Below are 24,563 nucleotides of genomic sequence, written 5' to 3'. Positions count from 1 at the left end.
CAGAGCAAGGAGCCTGATGTAGGACTCAATCCCAGGACCTTAAGATAATGACCTGAGCCACTCAGGCATCCCGATTCTGTACATTTTAAGAGGATTTTTTTATAAAGAAAAAATAGATTTTAAGAAATGATCTATTCATGTAAAATAAGTCTGAAGTCAGACTGACTTGAGTTTAAATCCTGTCCAGGCCACTTCTTAGCTGTGTGATCTTGTGCAAGTTACTTTACCTCTCTGAACTTCTACCTCTTCATCTGTAAACTAGGAATAATAATAAGATCTGTCTCATTGAGTTGTATGAGCATTAATGAGCAAGACCAAGTATTTTGTTCATGCCTGGGCTTAAGGTTAGAGTTCAGTACAAATTCGGTTGCACTTTACTGAGTTACACGGTTTTGCTGAAGCCAGCTTGAGACAAACATCCCTTTTAGACTTAATTGCATATTTGCTTCACTCTCTCTTCAAAAGAGCCATTTTCAGGGCGCCTGGGTGGCTCAGTGGTTTAAGGCCTCTGCCTTGGGCTCGGGTTATGATCCTGGGGTCCTGGGATCGAGCCCTGCATCATCGGGCTCTCTGCTCAGCAGGGAGTCTGTTTCCCTCTCTCTCTGCCTGCCTCTCTGCCTACTTGTGATCTCTCTCTCTCTGTCAAATAAATAAATAAAATCTTTAGGAAAAAAAAAAGAGCCGTTTTCTTCTACTTATTATTACTGGTATTCACATCCACTAACTGGCCTAAACTGTTTTGTGAATAGGCAACATTCCAATCTGGGTCTTTTCTGTTCTTAATTGTGTGATGAGTCTCAGAAACACACACTACTTGCCCACACCAGTGAGAATCTATAGAGAATGCATTAGAAAAATTTTCTTTCTTTTTTGTCAATTGCTGCTGTTTATGTATTCATTTTATAGGTTGATTCATCTTTATTGTTAATTAAACCCTTAAATTATCACCCAAATTGGAATTAAAGTAAAATGTCAAAGGCATTTACATTTCAAAACTAGATATTCCACAAGTACAATTCATCTCAGGGCACTGAAAAGAAAGAAAAATCATATTAGTGTTAAAATCCTAGGCCCAGCAAGAAAAGTAGCTTGTGAAATAAGCTATTTATATGGTAGCAAGCATTAGCCAGGGCATGAAGCAAAAATTCTACCTATGGAGAGACTGTTGGAGGTCCCCTGTTGAATGAATGAGGCGTGAGAAAATAAATAAGGTTGAAGCAAATAATGAAAATGAAGCATTCCTCCCCACTTCATTTCCAGACCGATTATAAATTGTCTTTAATCATAATCTCTAGTATTAGAAATTTCATCAGTTTATTTTTATCATGTGCTAGCATATTCTTGCTCCTTCCTGGGAATAAATGATGTGTTTTGGCCCAAGCCTTTTCATTTTGCAAAATTACTATTCCTTTTGCATCTCTCCTGCTGCTCCATATGACTACAGAATATTTGTTAAGTACAGGAAAAATTCATGTTTTCCCCCTGCTTGTCAGGTCTAATGTTGAGGAAGGACTAATGAAAACCATTTTTCATGCTTATTCAACAGAAGCTGTTAAAATGAAATAAATGAAATGCTTTTTGCCTAAATTGAAACCTGCCCAAATGTTTCTGTAGAGCGTCTCTTTCTCTCTCTTTTTTAAACTAAATAAGCTGACCTCCTATTTGTTTGGATAACAATTTCTCCCATTTCCCCAGGAGCAAGTTACTCGGGATGGTAAACTCAACATGTTGACGAGGCCTTCACAGCAGCGTTAACCATCTGGACTGTGAAAGAATTGCTCCAATTTGCGGTAAGGAGCGTAGCCTCCATGATGCAGTCTGGCACCCCATCTCCTGCACGTCCAAACTGTCTCTGAACTGGCTTCTGGATGAGGCAGAAAGGCAGATGAAGCCCAGAAAGCAGAGGGGTAAGATGGGGTCCTGAAACCCCCAGCTTCTTCCCTCAGAGGGGCTCAAGTCACTCTTATTTGGTCTGAGGCTGTGGTAGGAATCTTTGCTCAAATCCGTGTTCTAAGCTCCCTGAGAGAAAGTATGACCCAGACCTGGGAGTTTGATATGAAGAGAGTAGGAGAGGCAGAGACATGGGAAGCTGGCCCAGAGGCTGCTGAATTTGCGCTTGAGAAAAATTGGACCCATGTCCTTCAGAGGTCAAGTGGGCATAAAAGTCTTGGCAAAGGGGGTGGGGGCTAAGGAAGAACCTGGTAGAGATAATGGGTTTGGAACCAAAGGAGTGAGAGCAAGTCAATTTAGAGTAGAATGTGGGAGGCAAAACTTGAGTGATTTGTTGATCTCAGGAGCACCTGTGAGAAAGGAGACAATTAAAATAACCAAGAATAGTAATGGCAAGATCGTGGTCAACAAAAATGAGACTCCTTAAAACCCAACATTCTTCCTTTCTTACATTTGCCCCTAGAGTTCCTCAGCCCATCATTGGCATGGGAGAAGCATGCAAGTATGCTGACTGGTCTGACTTTAAGCAGTCCCCCAGAGCAGCCTGGAAATCCTATCCACTCAGCTACAACTCTAGATGAAGAGTGGTCACCTTTTCTCTCTTCAGACCTCCTTCATTCTAACTCGAGTTGTTGACTTTGATTCTTATTTCACTGAGAAAGTAGAAACACTCTGAAGGACGTCCCACATGTTCCCCACAAGCATACCTTCTTGCCGGCCTGCATTTGTACCCCCACACTTTGACATCTTTCCTCTTCCAGAGATGAAGCCAGTATGCTCCTGTCAGAGACACCTCCTCCCCCAGTGCATCAGATCCTCTTCCTTCTAAGTGGTTTGAGGCATTACCCCAGGGATTTCCCCTGTTCCTCCTGTGTATCATCTCATCAGCATAAAGACATGCTGAGTTTCTCCCAAATTCCACTCCAACTACAACCCCTTCTTCTGCTCCTAAACAACTCCAACTGGCTTTTGTCCTCACCATTCCATAAAATGAGTCCTGACAATGTTAGTAATGACCTCCATGTTGCTAAATCAAAGGCCAATTATTAACCCTTATTTAGCTTGGGCTATTAGTAGGATTTGACCTTATTGATAACTTTCTCCTTGCAACACCTTTTTCACATAGTTTCTGGAACACCACACACTACTAATTTTTCTCCTAATTCATGGCTGTTACTTCCCAAGCTCCTTTGTTTGTCCCACTTTTCTACCAAACTTACAAACATGGGAGTGCCTAGAGCTCAGCCTTTTCTCTTCTCAATTTATACCCACCCTTTAGGTATCTAGCTCTCTTGTGTTAGATAGCTGTGAATCTATCACCATGTTGATGATTCTTAAATTTATCTCTCTCCTGAACTCCAGACACATATACTCAACTGTCTACTCAATATCTCAAATTGGATGTCCCATGAAAAATTTAATGTTTCAAATATAAACTCTTCTTTCCTCCAAATTTTTATTTAGATTCTAGTTAGTTAACATATATTATAATATTGGTTTTGGGAGTAGAATTTAGTCATTTATCACTTATATATAACACCCAGTGCTCATCATAACAAGTGTCCTCCTTAATGCTCACCCATTACCCATGTAACCCATCCCCCCATCATCTCCCTTTGTTCTCAACCTTTAATAGTCTTTTATGGTTTGTTTCCCTCTCTCTTTTTTCTTCTCTCCACCCCCCCATTATGTTCTTATGTTCTACATATGAGTGAAATTATATGGTATTTATCTTTCTCTGACTAACTTATTTTGCTTGGCATAATACAATTTAGCTCCATCCACAACATTGTGTATGGCAAGATTTCATTCTTTTGGATGGATGAGTAATATTCCATTACATATTATAATGGAATTATAATATTCCATTATACAAACACACACACAGCCCAGATCTTCTTTATCCATTCATCTGTCAATGAACATCTGTGTTCTTTCCATAGTTTGGCTATTGTTGATAATGCTGCTATGAACATTAGGGTACATGTACCCATTAGATTCGTATTTTTGTATCTTTTGCATAAATACTTAGTAATGCAATTGCTGGATCATAAGGTAGTTATATTTTTAACTTTTTGAGGAACCTTCATACTGTTTTCCAGAGTAGCTGCACCAGTTTGCATTCCCACCAACAGGGGAAGGGTTCCCCTTTCTCGGCATTCTCACCAACATTTGTTCTTTCCTTGTTAGTTTTAGCCATTCTGACAGGTATGAGATGCTATCTCGTTGTGGTTTTGATTTGTTTTTCCCTGCTGATGAGTGGTGGTGAGCATCTTTTTATGTGTCTGTTTGCCATCTCTATGTCTTCTTTGGAAAAATGTGTATCATATCTTCTGCCCATTTTTTTTTTAAACTGGATTATTTTCTTTTTGAGTGTTGAGTTTGATAGGTTCTTTGTAGGTTTTGGATACTAACCCTTCATCAGATATGTCATTTGCAAATTTCTTTTCCCATCCTGTAAGCTGCCTTTTAGTTTTGTTGATTGTTTCCTTCACTGTGCAGAAACATTTTATCTTGATGAAGTCCCGATAGTTCATTTTTGCTTTCGTTTCCCTTGCTTCCAGTGACATGTCTAGTAAGAAGTTGCTATAGTCAAAGAGGTTGCTCCCTGTGTTCTCCTCTAGGATTTTGATGGTTTCCTGTCTCACATTTAGGTCTTTCATCTATTTTTGAATTTATTCTTCTGTATGGTGTAAGAAAGTGTTCCAGTTTCATTCTTTTGCATGTTGTTGTCAAGTTTTCCCAAAACCATTTGTCGAAGAGACTGTCTTTTTTCCACTGGCTATTCTTTCCTACTTTGTCTAAGATTAGTTAACCACATGGTTGTGAGTCAATTTCTGGGCTCTTTATTTTGTTCCATTGTTCTCTGTTTTTGTGAGCGTACCTACTGTCTTGAGGGCCACAGCTTTGTAATATAGCTTGAATTGTGGTGACTCCAGCTTTGATTTTTCAGGATTGCTCTGGCTGTTTGGGGGTCTTTTGTGGTTCCACACAAATTTTAGGATTATTTGCTCTAGCTCTGTGAAAAATGCTGGTAGTATTTTGATAGGGATTGCTTTAAATGTCTAGTTTGCTTTGGGTAGTATAGACATTTTAACAATATTTGTCCTTCCAACCCATGAGTATGGAATGTTTTTCCATTTCTTTGTGTCATCTTCAATTTCTTATATCAGTGTTTCATAGCTTTCAGAGTACAAATCTTTCACCTCTTTGGTTAGGTTTACTTCTAGGTATTTTATGGGTTTTGGCACAATTGTAAATGAAATTGATTTCTTGATTTCTCTGTTGCTTCAGTATTGGTGTATAAAAATGCAGCAGATTTGTATACATTGATTTTGTATCCTGTGACTTTATTGAATTGAACTCATGTATTCTAGCAATTTTTTTGGTGGAGCCTTCTGGGTTTTCTATGTAGAGTACCATGTTGTCTGTGAATAATAGAAGTTTGACTTTTTTCTTGCCAATTTGAATGCCTTTTATTTCTTTTTAGGTCTTGGCATGGGAGAAGCATGCAAGTATGCTGACTGGTCTGACTTTAAGCAGACTTTAAGTATAGGTCTTCCAGTACTTTGTTAAATAACAACAGTGAGAGAGATCCCTCTTTTGTTCCTTACTATAGAGGATAAGCTCCCAGTTTTACCCCATTGAAGATGATATTAGCTGTGGGTCTTTCATGTATGGCCCTTTATGATGTTGAGATATGTTCCCTCTATTCCCTACTTTGTTGGGGGCTTGTTTTTTTTTTTAAATCAAGAATGGATGCTGTATTTTGTCAAATGCTTTTTCTGCATCTATTGAGAGGATCATATGGTTCTTATCTTTTCTTTTATTAATGTGGTGTATCACATTGATTGATTTGTGAGTATTGAACCATCCCTGCAGCCCAGGAATAAATCCCACTTGATCATGGTGAATAATTCTTTTAATGAACTGTTGGATCTGATTTCATATCTTGTTAAGAATTTTTGCATCCATGTTCATTGAGGATATTGGCCTGTAATTCTTCTTTTTAGTGGGGTCTTTGGTTTTGGAATTGAGGTAATGTTGGCCTCATAGAATAAATTTAGAAACTTTCCTTCCATTTCTGTTTTTTGGAACAGTTTGAGAAGAATAGGTATTAACTCTTTAAATGCCTGGTAGAATGTCCCTGGGAAGACATCTGGCCCTGGACTTCTGTTTGTTGGGAGATTTTTTGATTACTGATTCAATTTCTTTGCTAGTTATGGCTCTATTTAAATTTTCTATTTCTTCCTCTCAAAGCCAAGCTCTTTCTATTGCCCCTTGGACATGTTACTTCTGAAATCTTCTTCAGTCAGTAAATGGCAACTTCATTCTCCCAATTTAGCTCCTCCCCCAAATCCCCCATTCGATCCATCAGTATATTTTACTGTTCCTACCTTCAAAATATACCTAGAATCTGATTCCTGCGACCAACATGATTCAAGCAACTGTCATCTCTTTTTCTGGATGTTCATAATGTTCTCTTACCTGGTTTTTCTGTTTTTACATTTGCCCCCAGTAGTACACATTACTACTGCTCATTGAAATTGTATTTCTTTCCCTCCTGGGGGGACTATATTTCCCAAGGCTTCGGATTAGTTCTTGGCAATGGAGTTTGAGTAGAAGCAAAAGTCCCCTGTGGACTTTCCAGTTCACTTTCCCCTTGTCAGTGAAGATGTTTTCTGAGTGTTGAAATAATAAAGCCAAAACCAGAGGCAGCCTGCATCACTGAATCACCATGCAGAAGACAGCTTCCTGGAACAGCACTGGACTTCTATCAGATTTTGAATGAAGGTAAGTCAAATCACGTGTTTGTATTTCACTCTGAGTAAAACCCAAAGTCCTTAGTGTAGCCTGCAAGACCCTATATAATCTTCATCATTACCTCTCTGTCTTTAAACGTTACTACTCTTCCGTTTGCTCACTCTACTTCTTCTGGGCTAGCCTTAGGACACCCATGTGCATTTTTGCTTCGGGGCCTCTGTTCTTATTTTTTCCTCTGCCTGTCATATTCCCAAGGTAGCTGCGTGGGAACTCTTTCATCTTCCTTCAATCTATTCAGGAATGATAGCACCAACTTATTACCAGTTTTAAGTTTATCTGCCCTTGGAACTCCCAGCTCTTTCTGTATCTTTGTTTCCTCTTTAGTGTATATCAGGATCTGACATATTACATATTTTGTTTATTTCTTGTCTGTCTTCCCCAATTAGAATGAATGCCTCATCACAGCAGGGATATTTATATTTTTTGTTGTTGTTACTTCCCCACTGCTCTATCGTCAGTGCTTAAAACAATGCCTCATATGTAGTAGGTAAGCAATAAATATTTGTGGAATGGATGAATAAATGAATGAAACTTCCTTTCTCCAACTGCAACATCTGAAGATGACAAATGCTTATTAATGTGCTATGAATGGAATGTGTGCCACATAACCTCAGAAATTCACTGCCAGCCTACCTAAAAAGCAAAAGTCATGCACAAAGTGTTGCCAGTGGGAATCAGAGCCCATACATAACTTAGATCCAAACCAAAGAGTGCAAATTGTAAATTTTTAACTACTTATAATTAAAATAAACAGCAGTAGGCAAGGAGTTGATTTTTTTCTATAATTGAATCTATTCATTTTTATAAAATACCTACAGTGAAATCTGGAAAGGATATTACACAGCCCATTAGTATATAATAATCGATGCAGAAAATATATTGCACAATAAATAGAGTAGTGAATGAGGCGGAGATTATGTGTGTGGTGTGTGTGTACATAAGTGGGAGGTCAATAAGTGATTATGAATGTCCACCTCCTGTTAAAGTTGTCACCCACTTGCAGTCATTTGCTATTTACATGTAGAGCTATTTTCATATCCACAGTTCAACCAGAAAAGTTCCAGACTTTAATGTAAAAAAATGATCAAAAAAAGGAGTTCTCAAGAATACAACATGCCCCAAATGCAAACTTGTATCAAATAAAGCTTTTCTTAAATATAAATAAATAAATAAACAAAATAAAATTTAAGGTACCATTTTCCTAAAAATAGTTAATCAATTTAGAACAATCTGCTAAAAGATTTCTGTGACATATGAACAGGCTGCCATAACTACCATTGGGAAAGCCTGGTTGAATATTTTTGGGGGGTTTTGTTTGGATTTAGAATCTGAGTGGTAAGAATATGCACTTGAGTTGCATAGAAAATCAGACAGCATAAGGGTCTTTTGCATAGGAAATAAGACTGGATTTCTATGGCCCACAGCCCAAGAATTTACTTTTGACCGGCATTGCTTTTATATTCAGAGACCGATTTTCAGCTGAATTTTTTGGGTTGTGTGGGCTGTGAAATTGAGGTACGCCCTTGGGACTTCATAAGTATGAGTTATTTCCCAGTCAAAAAAAGACCAAAGCCTGTCTTTCAGAGAGTTAGTTATGAGGTGGTGTGGGAGCAGTAAGATATCCAGGTTCTAGAACCTGCTCTGCAATAGACAAAAATGACACCAGTTTTCTGACACAGTTTCTTAACCAAATAGAATGCAGTGGCTACTCTGAGTAACTCCTGAAGATTTAGTGATCTCCAAACAAGATAAAGAATCTCAAGGGCTGTAAACAAATCTCTAGAAAAATCCCATAACATAACATATATTATCATATATAGTTGAGGATCTCAGTGATCTAGTTACTTTCCAGAGTAAACTTGCCCTTCAAACCTAGGCAAAGTTTCATCACCTTTACTCCACACACAATATTTTTTGTGATGATTTTGGGGCACTGAGAGATTGTTTGAGAACATAATTAGAATGTAGTATTCATTAGCATCCTTTGAATTCAGGACAGATATGATTTCTAAGAACAAATGAAATCTTACAACAGTTTCTCTATTTATATGAACAAATTTATGATCTGACTTTTTGCTTCATTTCTTGTTGACTCTAATTATGGCTACTTGCTGAGTAATCATTAAGATTCTTGCTTGGTTGTTCTGAGGTGGTCATTCAGATATGTCTAAATGCCTCAACTGGTTTCACACACGAACATTATCAGGTTTTTACATGTAAAGAAAAGGTAAGATTATAATTGGAAAATACTTGCCCAATGAGGGAGAATATAATCTCCAATATACATAAAAGTATTCGAGAGAAGTGTTGCTGGAGTTTAGAATATATATTATTCCACAGATTTTAGTGTATAAGGCCAGATAATTAGAGGAAAGTTTCTCTGCAGAGAATTTGCATCGAGTCTTGGCAATTTATACATTTTCTGAAGTCCTTAGAAAATGAGTAAATAAAAAAATTACCTCCCTAAAGTAAGAAAGATTATTTAAATATATCTATCCCTATTTCTCCCATTTGTTCTTTAACCCGCCCTAACTCCTCCCTTTACTTTCTGCTTTATTATTTTCTTCCTCGGAAAGCTCTTTGCTTTTTCTAAAATATGAATTCCTGGCTTTTCTGGATTTCTTTCTCCTCGGATTAATATGACAAAAGGTTCAGAAAGCAGAGAGTCCGGCTCACACAGTAACATCCTGGATGGTAAGGGAAGTCCCTCCATTCCCTGGACAGTGGCCCTTCTGCAATTGGAAGTCTATGAACAAATACAGATTAATTTTTTATCTCTGCTGTATTTGTAAAAGACACAGAAAGCCTGAGAAGTTTTCACTGTGGCCCTCCCACCTGGTCTATTTACCTGTAGCTGTCCTTCATCTGCAAGTTGATCTTGCACATGACCTTAGTCCCTGACTGCTTGTCTCCCTCTATCAAGGTAAAGGCCATACTGTGCAAACAATGGATGCTAATCTGTAGGAGTGATCTTTTTTCTTTGAAGAACCATTTTTGACCTACAGTTCCCAAAGCCAAGTGAACTTCAGTCAACCCTTCCTCCGTCAGCCCTATGCAAAGTTACACCCTTCTTCCCCAAATTACAATATTCCTTTAGTCTTTTCAAGCCTGACATTTTTGAATACAGGTTTATTGCAATGGTGCTTTGGTTGATTTCCTTTCATGTACATATCTAAACACAATGGGAGCCAGAAGAAATAATGTACGGTGTCATGATGGGTATGGTAGGCTGAATTATGGCCCCCAGCAATATTGAAGTCCTAATCCCTGGAAACTGTGGATATTACCTTACATGGCAAAAGGGAGTTTGCTGATGTATTAAGTTAAGGATCTTGAGATGGGGACTTGGATTATCTGGGGGGATCTAGTGTAATCAGAAGAATTCTTATAAGAGGCAGGAAGAGGGAGAATTTACAGGAAGAGGAGATGGCAACATCACCCTGGAAGTGTGCCCTGATGTGATGCAACCAAGATCTAAGGAATGCTGGTGGCCACCCAAAGCTGGTCAGAGGCCAGGAACCTATTCTCCCCTAGAGCCTCTCAAGGGAGTACGGCTCTGTTGACACCTTGAATTTGGCCCAGGAAAACTGATTTTGAACTTCTGATGTCCCGAACTATAAGAGAAGAGATGTTGTTTTAAACCACCAGGTTGGTGGAAATCTGTTGTAGTGCCCTTAAGAAACTAATTTATAGAAAGCCCTATTAAGTGGCAAACCACAGATTTTAGAGATGGCATATTTATGAAACCAACTGTACACAGCTAGGGATGTTCTTTAGTATTTAATTACATTTTTATTTCCTTTCATATTGGTCCACGTGAAATTATTTGTCATCGAAGAGAAGAAAATAGCTTTGCTTTTTTTTTTTTTTAGATTTTATTTATTTGACAGAGAGAGATCACAAGTAGGCAGAGAGGCAGGCAGAGAGAGAGGAGGAAGCAAGCTCCCCACTGAGCAGAGAGTCCGATGCGGGGCTCGATCCCAGGACCCCGAGATCATGTCCTGAGCCGAAGGCAGAGGCTTTAACCCATTGAGCCACCCAGGCGCCCCAGCTTTGCATTTCATGTTTTGTAGAATGTAGTCTGAAAAAGAATATTCTCACACATCAGATGTCCTGCTTGTTATGAAAAGAGAAAGTGGTAGATTGGACTACTAATCCCCAATATCCATTCCCTTGAACTCAGGCAGAGCCATGTGACTTGCTTTGACTAATGAAATGTGACAAGGGGTCCCATGTGTCCCTTCCATGTAGAAGCTTTGAGAGACAATGTGTCCTAAGAGACCCAGTGTGCTTTGCCCTTCTTCTGCACAGTCACTTAGGAGCAGAGCTGCATGTCCCCGAGGGAGGCTGACAGTGAGGGGCAGAGACCCAGCTGACCACTATGGGCGTTAGTGTGAGAGGGAATTATAAACAATAAGAACAACAAAAACAACTTTGGTATTTTGAGCCTAGGAGACGTGGGGACTCTCTTACTGTAGCACAATTTAGAGGATCTCAACTAATATGCAGAAATAGCCTTTCTTGTCCCAAAATTCACTTCCCCACTTATTAATTCTAGAATTATCTCAAGCATTCATATGTATTAGAAAGTCTGTCCATGTTTCTTTAACGATAGCTCTCAAAATATCCTTCCCTAGCCATGACCACTGCCGACAGCTGTGTTCAGCAACTTCTCATTTTACTCCTGAGCCACTATGTTTTTGCGTGACGTGTTCCCCTACACTCAGACCCTTCTCTATACAGCGTCTCCTGCCAATAGGTGCTAGATCAGTCATCAGAAAATGCTGCCCTATACAAAGTCCACAGTGGTGGGCTATACTGATTGTTTCTCCCCTGCCAACCCCCTGCCCAAATTCATATGTTGAAACCCTGCTCTCCAACCCCCAATGTGATGGTATCAGGAGGTAGACGTTTGGAAGACAACTTCACGTGAGGGTGAGGCCCTCATGAATGGCATTAGTTAGGGCTCTTACAAGAGTCAGGAGAGCGCTAACTTCCTCTCTCTGCTCTATGCCATGTGAGGATAGGATAAGTTGGCTGTCTGTGGTCCAGAGGACGGTTCTCACCAGAATCTAGCCATGCTGGCATCCTGATCGCAAATGGCCAGCCTCCAGGACTTCGAGAAATAAATTTCTGTTATTTATAAGCCCCCCGTTTCGGGTACTTTGTTATAGCAGCCCAAACTGATGAAGACACTTCATCTTTACCCCTTCACACTAGGGCCACAGCTTTCTCTTCTGATTTTATCAACTTTTACCAATCATTTCCTCTCCTCTGCAGCCGGGTGAGTCTCCTCCCTCCTGAGGAAGTGCGTCATACACCTTCAGTATTCAGTTCTGTCTTTTGAATACTATTTGTTACCTTGCTGTGTTTAATCCTAGTAATGGTACATCACCGAGCTCTGGTGATATTGTAAAGTTCATTTGAAATATTAGGGAAAGCTTTTCTAGTTAAACAGTTACTGTTTTTGCCCGAAAGAGGAAGAAAAGAGAACGGGTCTGCAGACCAAACCCTTTGCAGACTTGGAGTAATTTATTAACCTTCTACGTGATGGTCCTCTCATGTAATCACAGCGCATAAATACATGATTGATCAGAGCTGCCACAAATTATCGCTGTGCTTAATTTATTCAGAATCCAGCTCTCTATTTATGTATCTGAATGACAAATACTAAACACAGGAAAGGGGGGAAAAAAAATCTGAGTTGGATAAAATGAAACATGATTCGTTATATACCTCATGAAGTTTACTGCCCTTTAGCTAAAGAGTCTATTTTTGATTGAACAAAACTAATTAAAATTAGTTTTAATTATTATAACCAATGGCATTTCAACATTATCTTCCCTTTGAATATTGCAGTTAAAATTTTCAGTCCAAGCAATTACTTATTTGTTAAAAAAAAAAAAATTGGCCACGCTTTGAGTCTTGAATTAAAGAGGACAAAATTACCCATCTAAAACCATTTCAGTTTTATGAAAAAATAAAACGGAGTGCAATGTTTTGGCTTGAGAGCTCAAATGATCTTTAGAGGAAATTAGTGATGTTGCTAATAGTGGTTCCGATTTACACGGCACTGGGAGGAAGCAATCAAAGAGGTGAAAACAAGATAAATCATCCTTAAAATGGAACAATTAAATAAAGTTCATTTATGCAAAATCACAAGATAATATTCCCAGACTTTGAAAAACCATGTCTTTCTTTTTGTTAATTAGAGATAATCTACATTTTGCAACATGTGAGTATTTACCCGGCGACGCTGTGTTTTCTATTGATATAAAAATGGATGCATTTCCAGACGAACTTCTATTCAATGGGGAGGGTGGCTAAGGTGATAATTTCTCATTTCTCTAGGTATAACTTTGATGATCTCCTGGCTTTCCATCATTTTCTTCTTCAAAATTAAACCACATATATAAACCATGTGCATCAAAACTCAAACTAGTGCAATGTAGTTTTTCATTTGGTACAGATATTAAAATACTGCTTATTTACACATATAGCTGAGTGTAAATATGAAATGAAAAATGTCACACGGGGTTCTCTCAGGCAGGTATTCCCCTTCATAATCTTCCTGCCTGTATTTCAAACTTCATGAAATGAATATTATACACTGTGAGTTTAACAGATGCTAAATGTGTTGCCGTTACCTCATTTACATACACAGATTAGACTGTTTCACTTTGTTATGCACTAGCTTGATCTCTTAATTTTGATGATCTCAAACTGTTTTTATTAGGTTTACAAGAAAAAAATGGTCAATTATTTCATAAAGAAATCCATCCACATAATGTGCATCTATTCATACATAGAATAAATTTTAAATGTATATATTACTTTACTCTCTGTCCCATTACAGAGAGTCAGAATGATGATGTTAGAGCTTTCTTGATTCATATTGCTTTAAAATTCATGCAAATGGGCATAAATACTGGTTTTGCACTTTTCTTTAGCATTTTCATGCATATTTATTCCCACATAAGTAAATATTTCTCACTTTCAAATTCCTTTTCTTCTTTCTGAGAAATTAGCAGGCCAGGAAATCAAACTGTAAGCAAAATAAATTTCTCGACTCTGCCACATTTACTTTATTGGGAAATAAAGTACTGCATTCTGGTATAACCTGCTTTTCCCAGGATATAAAAGCTGCGAGAAGAACAATGAAAGTTTCCCTTACAACACTGGGCTCCAGACGGACTTGAGTTCGTTCCTGGTACGCCAGCTCTCCCGAAGCCCTCCCCATCCCTGCCCCAGGGATCCCTCGCTGGCTGGACCCCTATGTGGGGTCTTGAAGACACATACTGTAACTATCCTCCCTTCTTATTCCTTACTCGTAGTGCCAGGTGCTTTGTTTTGCATATACCTTGAAATCTTCCAAGTAGAGAGAAAATTTTTCTGATTTTACGAGAGCTCTTTCAAACATTCTTTGACTATCTAGCCTTTTCAAAATGCCAGAAGGTACACTCTTTCCGCTTTTGACTCTATTTAAAACAACATCCCCATGAGAAGCAAGCTGAACTATGGGCAAGAGTTCAGTGAGAGACTTTACCCTGCATGACAGCCTTTGACTTACAAATTGCCAAGGTTGGATGAAGGTATCTCCACATACATTTTCTTCCTGAGAGAGTGCTTCCTGCCCTCTGCATAGGGAATGTGCTTTCGCCTTCTTGAAGGTTCTTGCCTCTATTTCTTATTTTGAAAGTCTTCATTCCAGAGAGACCTTTGCCTCTCTTGTATGTGCTGTTGCTGGGAAAACTGTGCTTCACTAAAACCTCACATGCACTAATTTCCTTCACTTCTCAGAATCCTTAGTCACATGCCTTTAGGTCTCCAAGTTATTTTAGTTGATCATGAAAATCACTGATTGGGTTTCCTCTAGGAAGAAGGCACCAAGTGAAAAGACAGAGCTCGGAGGTCGATAACAATCTAAAGGGGAAGAGAAGATATGTGCTGACAAGTACAATACAATAAACAAAGTTCGCAGAGTCTATCTTATGTACCAGAGGCTTGACGAAGATAATGTGGCTGCTGTTGGGTGGAAAGAGAGGGCAACAGGGGCAGGAGTCGTGTTTGATGAGTTCTTAGGGAAGTATGTGTTTAACTGGGTTTTAAAGGATGTGTAACGCTTAACTGGCTTTAGTGAAGGCGGAATGTTATTCCGGACCATGTAAATTTTGAGAGAAAATGTGCTGAAGTAGGAAGGCACATGTTTGGGAAACAAAGAATAACATGAGTCCTGCAATGGGGGGAGGATATTTCTGATAGAAAACAACAGTGAAGATAAATAAAGATGAGGGGACAGATCAGAGAAGACCTCACATTCTAAGCATGTTGACTCTTAAGGCAGATTGTGTTCTAGTCCATTTGTGTTCCAGTCCCATGAGATCTTAACTAATAGGATCCAACAGCACATTAACAAGATTATCTACCATGACCATGAGATCTTAAATAATGATTTTCACAAAAAAGATTCTAGAGTCAAAGAAGTTTGAAAAGCACTCCGTTACTTCTTTGGATAGTCAGGGTTACAGTTTTGCACCATAAAAACTGGGAAGTGCTGCAGTAAAGAAATTTGTTAAACACTGTTTGACCCAGAATTTCTCCAACTTATTTCCATGGGACCCACTTTAATTTTTTTACAAAATAGTTTTTGCCTTTGGCAAAGCCACCAGCATAGGGAACAAAGCTGCTTTTGGCGTTATATGGATTTTTCAGGAATTTGAGAGGAAAACGATTGCCCTATACAAATGGAGATCCACAGAGTAGGATCCCAGCATAATTCTGGGATCATTTGACAGAGCAGCCATTTTTTAAAAAAGTATTTTCTTTACAGAAATTCAGAGTCTAAATCTTTTTTTTAAAGATTTTATTTATTTATTTGTTAGAGAGAGAGAGAGAGAGAGAGAGAGCATGAGCACAGGCAGACAGAGTGGTAGGCAGAGGCAGAGGGAGAAGCAGGCTCCCTGCCGAGCAAGGAGCCCGATGTGGGACTCGATCCCAGGACGCTGGGATCATGACCTGAGCCGAAGGCAGCTGCTTAACCAACTGAGCCACCCAGGCGTCCCTCAGAGTCTAAATCTTAAGGGATCAAGACATTCTTATGACAAAGCTTTGTCAGGCAAAGCAGTGGATCTAAGTGCTATGTGGAATGCACATATAAATAAGAATCAGTCACTATCCATAATATAATTATTAGTAATTGAGGCAGATAAGACAACTTCATAAAGACCTATTACACAAGGAAGAATATAATGTAGGAGAATAAAGTCACAACAGTGCTATGGGCTGAAGCCATGGCAGAGGAGATGGACTTTCTCGAAAGAAGCATTTGGAATGAGGATATGACTCAGAGAGGAGCCAAGAGAGACTGGTGGAAAAAGTGTCAGTGAAGAAAAAATCTGGCTCTGATCACAAACATGGCAAATAAGTATCACAAATCTCACACTCAGAGCTATTAAGTTTGACCTATACAGTGTTGCCAACATTTAAAAAATCAGAGGTTTACAAAAATCTGGAGTTCTAGCATTTACTGTAATTAACAAGACTTGGGAACAATAACCCAGAGCTGGATGGACCTTCCTCTTCAGATAAGATTATGTGGGCTGTCATTATCCCCAGTCTCCAACATAATCCAGTATCCTGGGACTGGGTGACTGGTGTTATTTATGATCTATTTAAACAGATGAAAGAGGCTTTTCCTACAGTATAGGTGAGAAGAAAGTGGAACATGTCTTATATCCATGTTTCCATCAAAAGTGGGAAACCAGAGTGCCTGGGTGGCTCAGTGGGTTAAAGCCTCTGCCTTCGGCTCAGGTCATGATCCCAGGGTCCTGGGATCGAGCCCCGCATTGGGCTCTCTGCTTGGCGGGGAGCCTACTTCCTCCCCTCTCTCTGTCTGCCTCTTTGCCTACTTGTGATCTCTCTCTCTGTCAAATAAATAAATAAAATCTTAAAATAAAAAGCAGGGAGACAGAAAAGAGAGGGTGTGGGCCACGTGTGTCAAGAATAATGGGAAAGACCATGTTAGTTGTGAAAGACAAGAATATTCTTACATGTTTGATATAGGTACAAAATGTATCTGTGGTGAAGGAAAGTAACATGAGACCACTAATTTATGTCATGGGCTTGGCCCCTGTAGGCATTTGAGTTTTGACTCTTGAGAGAATAAGGAGGTTAAAAAGAGGAGAGGGTTTCTTTAACAAAAAAAAAAAAAAAAAAAAAAAAAAGGATAATCCAGAAAAATTGAGTGGGTTAAGAGCTAAAAAGTGGCCATTGGACTTGAACAGAGGCTGTTGGTAAACTTAATGATAGAAGGTTCAAGTGGGATACGAGGGAGGAAGCCAATGATTGAAGACTATGAGAGAGATGGAGGAACTAGACCCCATTTGCATTGCTTAATGTAGGGTTGTTTGGTTTTTGTTTTGATTATTTGTTTTAATTAATTAATTAATTAATCAATCAATCTTTCTGGCATTCCTCTTCCATCTTCCTCCCTGGAATTCACGGACAGGGAGGAAGGGATGTTGTGGATCTCATGGACAAAGAATGTGGCCAAATGGTAAAAAGAAGTACTGTTTTCTATTAAAGAAAACTTTCCTGCTTTTAATGCTGAACTTTGATAAAAACCATACAGAAAAACCATACAGAAAACTATACAGAATATAGTTTAGGTCTAAAGCCGTATTTGAGCTTGCTACTTATTGCTCCTATTGGACATCTGAAACTTGAGGGTGAGCTCTTACCATTGCATTGGCGGGGAAAAGTGAATGTGAATCTTATCTGCTACATAAAGAGTAAAAGGGGTAAGATAGCAAAAGATGACCAGTCTGCTCCTGTATCTGGAACTGAGAGGTCCTAGGCTGCGTATGTGTTTGGTAAATAGCCTGTGCTAGGCTGCTTTTGAGAAGTCAGAGAGGAGGTAACCCATATACTTCCCTTCAAGAGGGAAAAAGTGTGTTTTCCAGTCATTGGAGCTAAAAGTGAAAAGAGGAAGCAGGCATAGAATGAGAGAGGACCCTCATCTTAAACTGTAGTAGTATCACTTTACCCACTAGTAAAACATAGCCCAGCGAATGTTTGGATCTGGGCAGGAGATTGTCCCCCATAAAAAATGACTTGTGTTTCATGCACATGACACCCTGCCCCTCATGACGCTTCAAGAAGATCTCCAGGATGCCCTTATTGAGAGACAATATGCTAAGTGAAATAAGCCAGTCACACAAAAACAAACGCGGCAGGATCCCCCTTATAGGAGGTATTTCCAGTAGTCAAATTCATAGAAGCGAAGAGTAGAATGGTAGTTTCCAGGGGCTGGGGGAAGGGAGAAGTAGGGCATTGCTAATCAATAAGCCTAAAGTTTCAGTTAAGCAAGATAAATAATGTCTAGAGATCTGCTGTATACATTGTGCATAGAGTCAACAATAATGCACTGCACACTGAAAAATTTGTTAAGGGGGCAGATCCGTTAAGTGTTCTTTCCACAATAGAATAAAATGATAAAATAAAGAGTCCATGGAAAGACAGCACAGTGTAGAGGCCCAAGAGAAGCTTGTATAAGCAACTGACTGCAGTTCTACACCTCAGGAGCTGGGCAGCTTGGCAAATTCCCTAATGTCTCGGAATCACCCGGCATCCATGCTGACAAACAGTTACGAGGATTACATTTGACAATATACGTAAAACATTTAATACAATATTTAGCATATAATAGGTATTCAATAAGTTCCACACATAGGTATGCTTATTTATCTGTTTTTATAAACCTGAAGAGTGAGATTCCCCGAACCCTGTTCTAGTTAAACCACTTATGGTAAATGTATCCGAGAAACACTGTTGTCAACTGTGGGAAAAAGTGTGTTTCACTTGGGGAGGAAACCGAGGTGGAGAGAGACCAAACAACTAGATCCAATCCTGTAATTGATAAATGGCCGTGAGGGAATTTGTAGTTAGAGCCAGGTGTCGGCAAATTACCATCTGCCGGTGGGATCCAGCCGCAGCCTGTTGGGAAACGAAAATCTTGCTGGAGCACACACTGATTCCTTGTTATTGTCTATGGCTGGTTCCACGCTCCAGTGGTATAGTGGAGTAGTGGATACAAGGACAGTATGGCTTGCAACACCTAAAATATTTAGTGTCTGACCTTTAAAGAAGAAGTTTGCCTACCCCTAGTCTACACTAGAGTAGCAACAAAGCAGAGAGGACATTGGACTAAGCCCTGCCACCATCAATTTTTAGGGAGACTTCGAGTAATTCAACTGTTCCATATCTCCCCTTCTCATGTGAACAGAACAAAACAAGAAACAAAAACCCCAACCTTGAATTTTAACTTGATTAACCACTGCGGTTCACAGATGCACGTACATACACTCAGTAGGTATCTGAGTGTTATGTCCTTCGAAGCAAAACTTTACACTGAATTGGAGTGGTTGTAATAATTCATTTACAGTTTCTGCTTTGCTCTTCAGTTCTACAAGTATTTTACTGCTGGCTTATATCTTGAAAGTTCTCTTGGGTACCACAATTATGTTGAAGATGCTTCCAAACATTGTCATTCCTCATCCTGAGACCCGGGTAGGACTGAGCCACCAGCCCTCTTTGCTTGTAGCTTTCTCTGAAGACTCCATATCTAGGAGGGCACAGGGTGATCAGAGCCATGCATAATCACAAAGTCAAATCAGATCCGAGGCAAATGAAGAGTGAAAGAGATTAATGGACTCACTACTTAGAGCCCACGATAACCCAGTGATTTGCAGTTTCCATTCAAAGGGGAAACGTCGAGCTTGGAAGGCTCCACGTAGCCTTGTGATAATTTTGCTATGGAAAAGATTTACTGTTCTGCCTTTTGCCTTTTTTTTTTTCCTGGACAAATGGGATTGTGTGTTGCAGGCTTGATTTAAGACTATTTAAATTTTTCTGAATTTAGGACCATCTCCCCTTCCTTCACAATTCCTTATAAATAAATTTGCACAAAATCAAGGGCAGGTGCAAATTGATTTAGATCACTTGTTTCTTTGAAATCAGATAAACATGCTCCTCCCTCCTAGAACTTCAGATAAAAGACATAGGTTTCTGATGGCTTTTGCCTGACTGTCAGTTAGAAAAGAAAAACTGAGTCCCAGACCCATTGTAAACCAGCAGCGTGACCTCAGACAAGTCACTGTGCTTCTCTCCATTTCCTTATAAGTCAGAGGACGATAAAAACAGTAGCTTTGTTATATGCTTGCTTTAAGAATTAAATGCAACAGTGCTTGGAAGGCACTTGGCACACTGTCGACCCCAAGTGTCAACCACAGAGGGAACACTCAATAACTTTACACCAGGATTTGCTTTCTCAGTTCTTTAAGATGTGGCACAGCTGAAATGACAGAAGTAATTTTCTTTCCATATAAAATTCAACTGGGAAAAGGTGCTGGACAATATATCCTTGGCTCATATGGAAGCTTAAGGACTGGAGCATTATTTTTTTAACCAACAAAATCCAAACATAAATAACCTTTGTCTTTGCCGCCATTATGGTGATAGATGTTTGTCCTCTCCTTCTTTCCTGCAGCGACACCTGAAAAAGTCCAGGGAACAGTATCAGAAAATTAATCATTTTGCATAATTTAAGAATTTTCAAAATCCTTTACCTCAGAGTTTCTTAACCTGGGCGTCCCCAGAATAGCTTTCTGGGGATGCATGAAAATCCTGGAGTTTTATGGAACATTCTCTGTTTACGTTGATTTTATCGTGAGAAGTTTCATAGCTTTAATAAGATTCTCACTATGGTCTTTGATCTGTAGATCAAAGAAAAAATTCTAAGTAGTATCAGAGGGCCAAGAAACTGTTAAAAATTTTAGAATTTTGTGAGTAAAATACCATATCTAAGAACGTCACATTGTATAATAATTTAACTTTTTTTTTTCAAGTACGACTAATGAAAAAGCACTTTGTAATGTGTAAAAGGCAACAACACTGCTCAATAAAACAAGTAATTACACATTTGTGGCGTTGACGAGCTAGCTAAATACATTCAGGTGACACTTCTGTGGAAGGAAAGCTAATTCATGATAATTTAACAGCACTTTACAATAGATGCTTAACAAACCAGGTAATAAAACATAATCAGCAGAAGCCTTTTAGAAGCTAATGTCGAATATTACCAAAAAAATGACTCATATTATTTAATGATTGTATATTCTATTCAGTGAACCTTTGCCATGCTCACGGAGATGCCACAGAATTTGTAAGCCCTCACCATTTTGCTCATGTGTCCGTGACCTGGAGTCAGCTTTACCACACACACATATGCAGCCTGGTGTGAAAAGGTCCCTTCTATCCTAAGCTGAAGAAAGTTCCCCGCTTCCTGCAGGAGTGGGGGAGAGGGGAAGCCAGGGCAGGTTGCATCAGGGAACTCTCTCCTGTTTCCTCATCTACTGTCTACTGTGGTCCTGGAGAGATGGTGGAGGCTGCCTCTCTTGGAATAACTGCCCTCCGACAGTCTTCCCCACACCAAACTTCTGCATGCTGGCCTTAAGCCGTGGCAGTGCTCAGGAAAGCTACATGGAGTGTGGGGAGGACAGAGGTTGTCACCTCATCTAATTTACTCATACTTGTGAACCATGTAAGTGAAGGTTTCTGTGTGGCTTAGGTCTTCTGAGAGGAGAATAGTCCATATGCCCCTTGTTCAGCCTCTTCCATGTCTCGTAGTTGGGAGACCCAGTCTCCTTTGTGGGGGAACTCCGCGGTGGCAGGCAGGCTGATGTTCCTCCCTTCTGGCCCCATCTCCTGTCCTGCAAATCGGAGTTTCCGATGTGGAGGTGGTTCCGGGAAGGCAGGTGCTCCAATTCCAGTGCAGTCTCCCCAACAGAGAGCAGTGCGGCTGACTGCCTCATTAGTTTTCCTAAAAAGCAAGTCCATTTTGCCATGTTTCTATTTATTTTCTCATTATGTGAAGAAAGGCTAGAGTTTCTGTGATTATGCCTTTGACCTTGCCCCTAGCCAAACAATAATATCACCATTATTGTGCTAATAGTATAGAGGGGTGTTTTGTTTTGTTTTTTCTTTTTCCCCCAGTTTACTTTGTCATAAAAAAGGTCTATTTTCTGAGATCTGGGAACATGTGAAAAACAGTAATTGTCACTGTCACGATTTACATGGGAGCAAATTGAGGGATTATAAATAGCTGTTATTTACTTTCAGTAGTCTCAGAAATCCAGACATCCAACTTATTCTAAAACCACCTAACAATATTTTCTACTAAATCTGTATTTGGAGGCATGACACAGATTATTAATTCCAATAAGAATTATTTTTAAAAATTCCGAAGTCTCAGAAGGAAACCCTGTACCTGTTTTTCAAATTTTGATTTTCAGGCTAATAAGGAAATGTGGTAATAAATGTAGCCAGGAGAGCAGTGGTTTTGGAGTCATATAGATTCAGATTCAGTGCTGCTGGATGACGGAGGGGCTGTGATCTTGGAGAGTGACCTTGGGCAGGTTATTTAATCTATCTGGAGTCCCAGTGACCCCCAGCTGCCATGCTGATGATACTATCTAGTAAAAGATTATTAAAGGAAGTAACTGGAGAAAGTCCTGGGCACACAATGTGCATTGCATAAATGTTATCGGATTCAATATATTTTTTTTATTTTCAAACGAAAGTTAGTGTCGAGCCTCTATTGTTGCTGATGTGGCCAAGAGGCTAAGTTAAGGCCAAGAGTAGAGGGTAGAAGACCTGTGTACTGCTCCTGGGTCCTGGCGTTAAGAGGATTGTGAGGGCATGGCCTTGGTCCTTTGCTTGCTTCTTGCTACCTGGGAGATGAGGGCTAGAGTAACAACCTGGGGCACACAAGCAGAAGCCATGGAAGACAGAGTCGTACAACCAGTTTGAGATCCCTGTCGGCTTATGGACTGTTGTGTCATCGTGATCGAGAAATACACTCCCATCTAGGTTAAGCCACTGTCTTGTCTTGTCTTTCTTTTATTTTCTCTCCCTCCCACTCTCCTTCCTTCTCCTTCTCCCTCCTTCCTTCCCTCCTCCCTCCCTCCCTCCCTCCCTCCCTCCCTCCTTCCTTCCTTCCTTCCTTCCTTCTTCCTTCCTGCCTGCCTACCTGCCTTTCTCCCTTCCTTCTTCCCTTCCTTCCTCCTTCCTTCCTTCCATCCTTCCTTCCTTCCTTCCTTCCTTCCTTCCTTCTTTCCTTCCCCTTTTTCTTTCTAGCAGCTTAGGCTGTACTCTAACTATTACAAAGTCCAAACACCAGATACAAGGAAAAGACTAGTCAGGGAATGTTCAGTTTTTCTTTTCTTACTGAGCCCACCTATTATGGAGCCATTAAAATACTTACTAAGAGTATGAAGCGATATGAAGTAATGCTTATGTTAGATTTAAGAGGCAAAGTATAAATTCATAAATAGTAGAATCATATTTTAAAGCACCCAAATGAGGGAGGAGAAAAAGGACCGGAAGAAATTACAACCTATCACCTGTATTTGGATAATAGCATTATGTTACTTTTCTCTTTTTGCTGTATTTTCTAAATTTTTTTTGAAAAAAAATTATGTTGTTTTTGCACTGGGAAATATTTAAAAGCTTTTCTAAGGAAATAGTCAATCTGATAAGGATTTCTTTATGAAGATATACATCACAACAACACTGTTTCTATTGAAGAGAAATTGGCATCCGACGATAGGTGAGTTAAATAAATTATAAGAAGCAATATAATGAAATTTTACAATGTATAGTATATTTGTTTGCTAGAGCTGCCATAACTAAATACCACAAACTGGGTGGCTTATCCAACAGAAATTTCTCATAGTTTTGGAGGCTGGAAGTCTAAGATCAAGGTGTCAGCAAGTTTGGTTTCTTCTGGGGCCTCTCTCCTTGACTTGTCAATGGTCACCCTTTCGCTGGCTCTTCACATAGTCATCCTTCTGTATATGTGCACCCCTGTGTCTCTTTGTGTGTTTAAATGTCCTCTTCTTCTAAAGACACCAATCAGATTGGGTTGGAATCTACTTTATTGGTCTCATTTTAACTTAATTATTCCCTTAATGGCTCATCTCCAAATACAATGACATTTAGAGGTACTGGGGTTAGAACTTCAACATATGATTTGGGGGGGCACACAATTTAGTCCATGATACACACCATTAAAGGTGATGTTGGGAAGAATACTTACTAGCAGGGAAGAAAGCTTAATGGTATAACATGAAGTGAAAAAAAAAAAAGTTAAAAGTCATTCATATGTACAACTGCAAATATATAAAATGTATATGGAAGCAAAGCTTATCTTCAGAAAGCATCTGGAATTCTATTTCAATATAGAGAAACTATAGATTCACACTAATTCCAAGACCCATGGAACTGAAATAAATTGACAGTTGATAGTGACACATATGTTGTCGTTTCAAGGAGAGTAAGTTTGCTATCCTGAATAATGACAAGTTATTACAAAATTAGCATAAAATTTGTATGTATCATAAGTGTACTGAAAGGGAGTGGATCAATTTATAAATGTTAACTATCTCTGAATGGGGGTTTATTAAGTGATTTTTATTTTCTTTTTTATGTTTTTTCTGTATTTTCTAAATCTTTGCAGTGACTTAATATTACCTTTGTTATCAGAAAAATAATTTTTCAAAAATGAATCATATGCTATAAAGTTCAGGAGAGGTAGATTCAAGTCATGACTGTGGCTACCTGCAGATTTTAAAAAAGATAATTCAACAATTCCATTTAAGCACTTATTCAACATGTCCATGAATCACACTATGAGTCACTTTTCTAGGATTTGGAGATAGACTTTCAAGAGG

Source organism: Enhydra lutris, unplaced genomic scaffold (assembly GCF_002288905.1).
Source record: "Enhydra lutris kenyoni isolate GAN:26980312 unplaced genomic scaffold, ASM228890v2 scaffoldscaffold56, whole genome shotgun sequence".
In the NCBI taxonomy this organism is placed as follows: domain Eukaryota; kingdom Metazoa; phylum Chordata; class Mammalia; order Carnivora; family Mustelidae; genus Enhydra; species Enhydra lutris.
Note: the sequence above shows the minus strand (reverse complement) of the source record.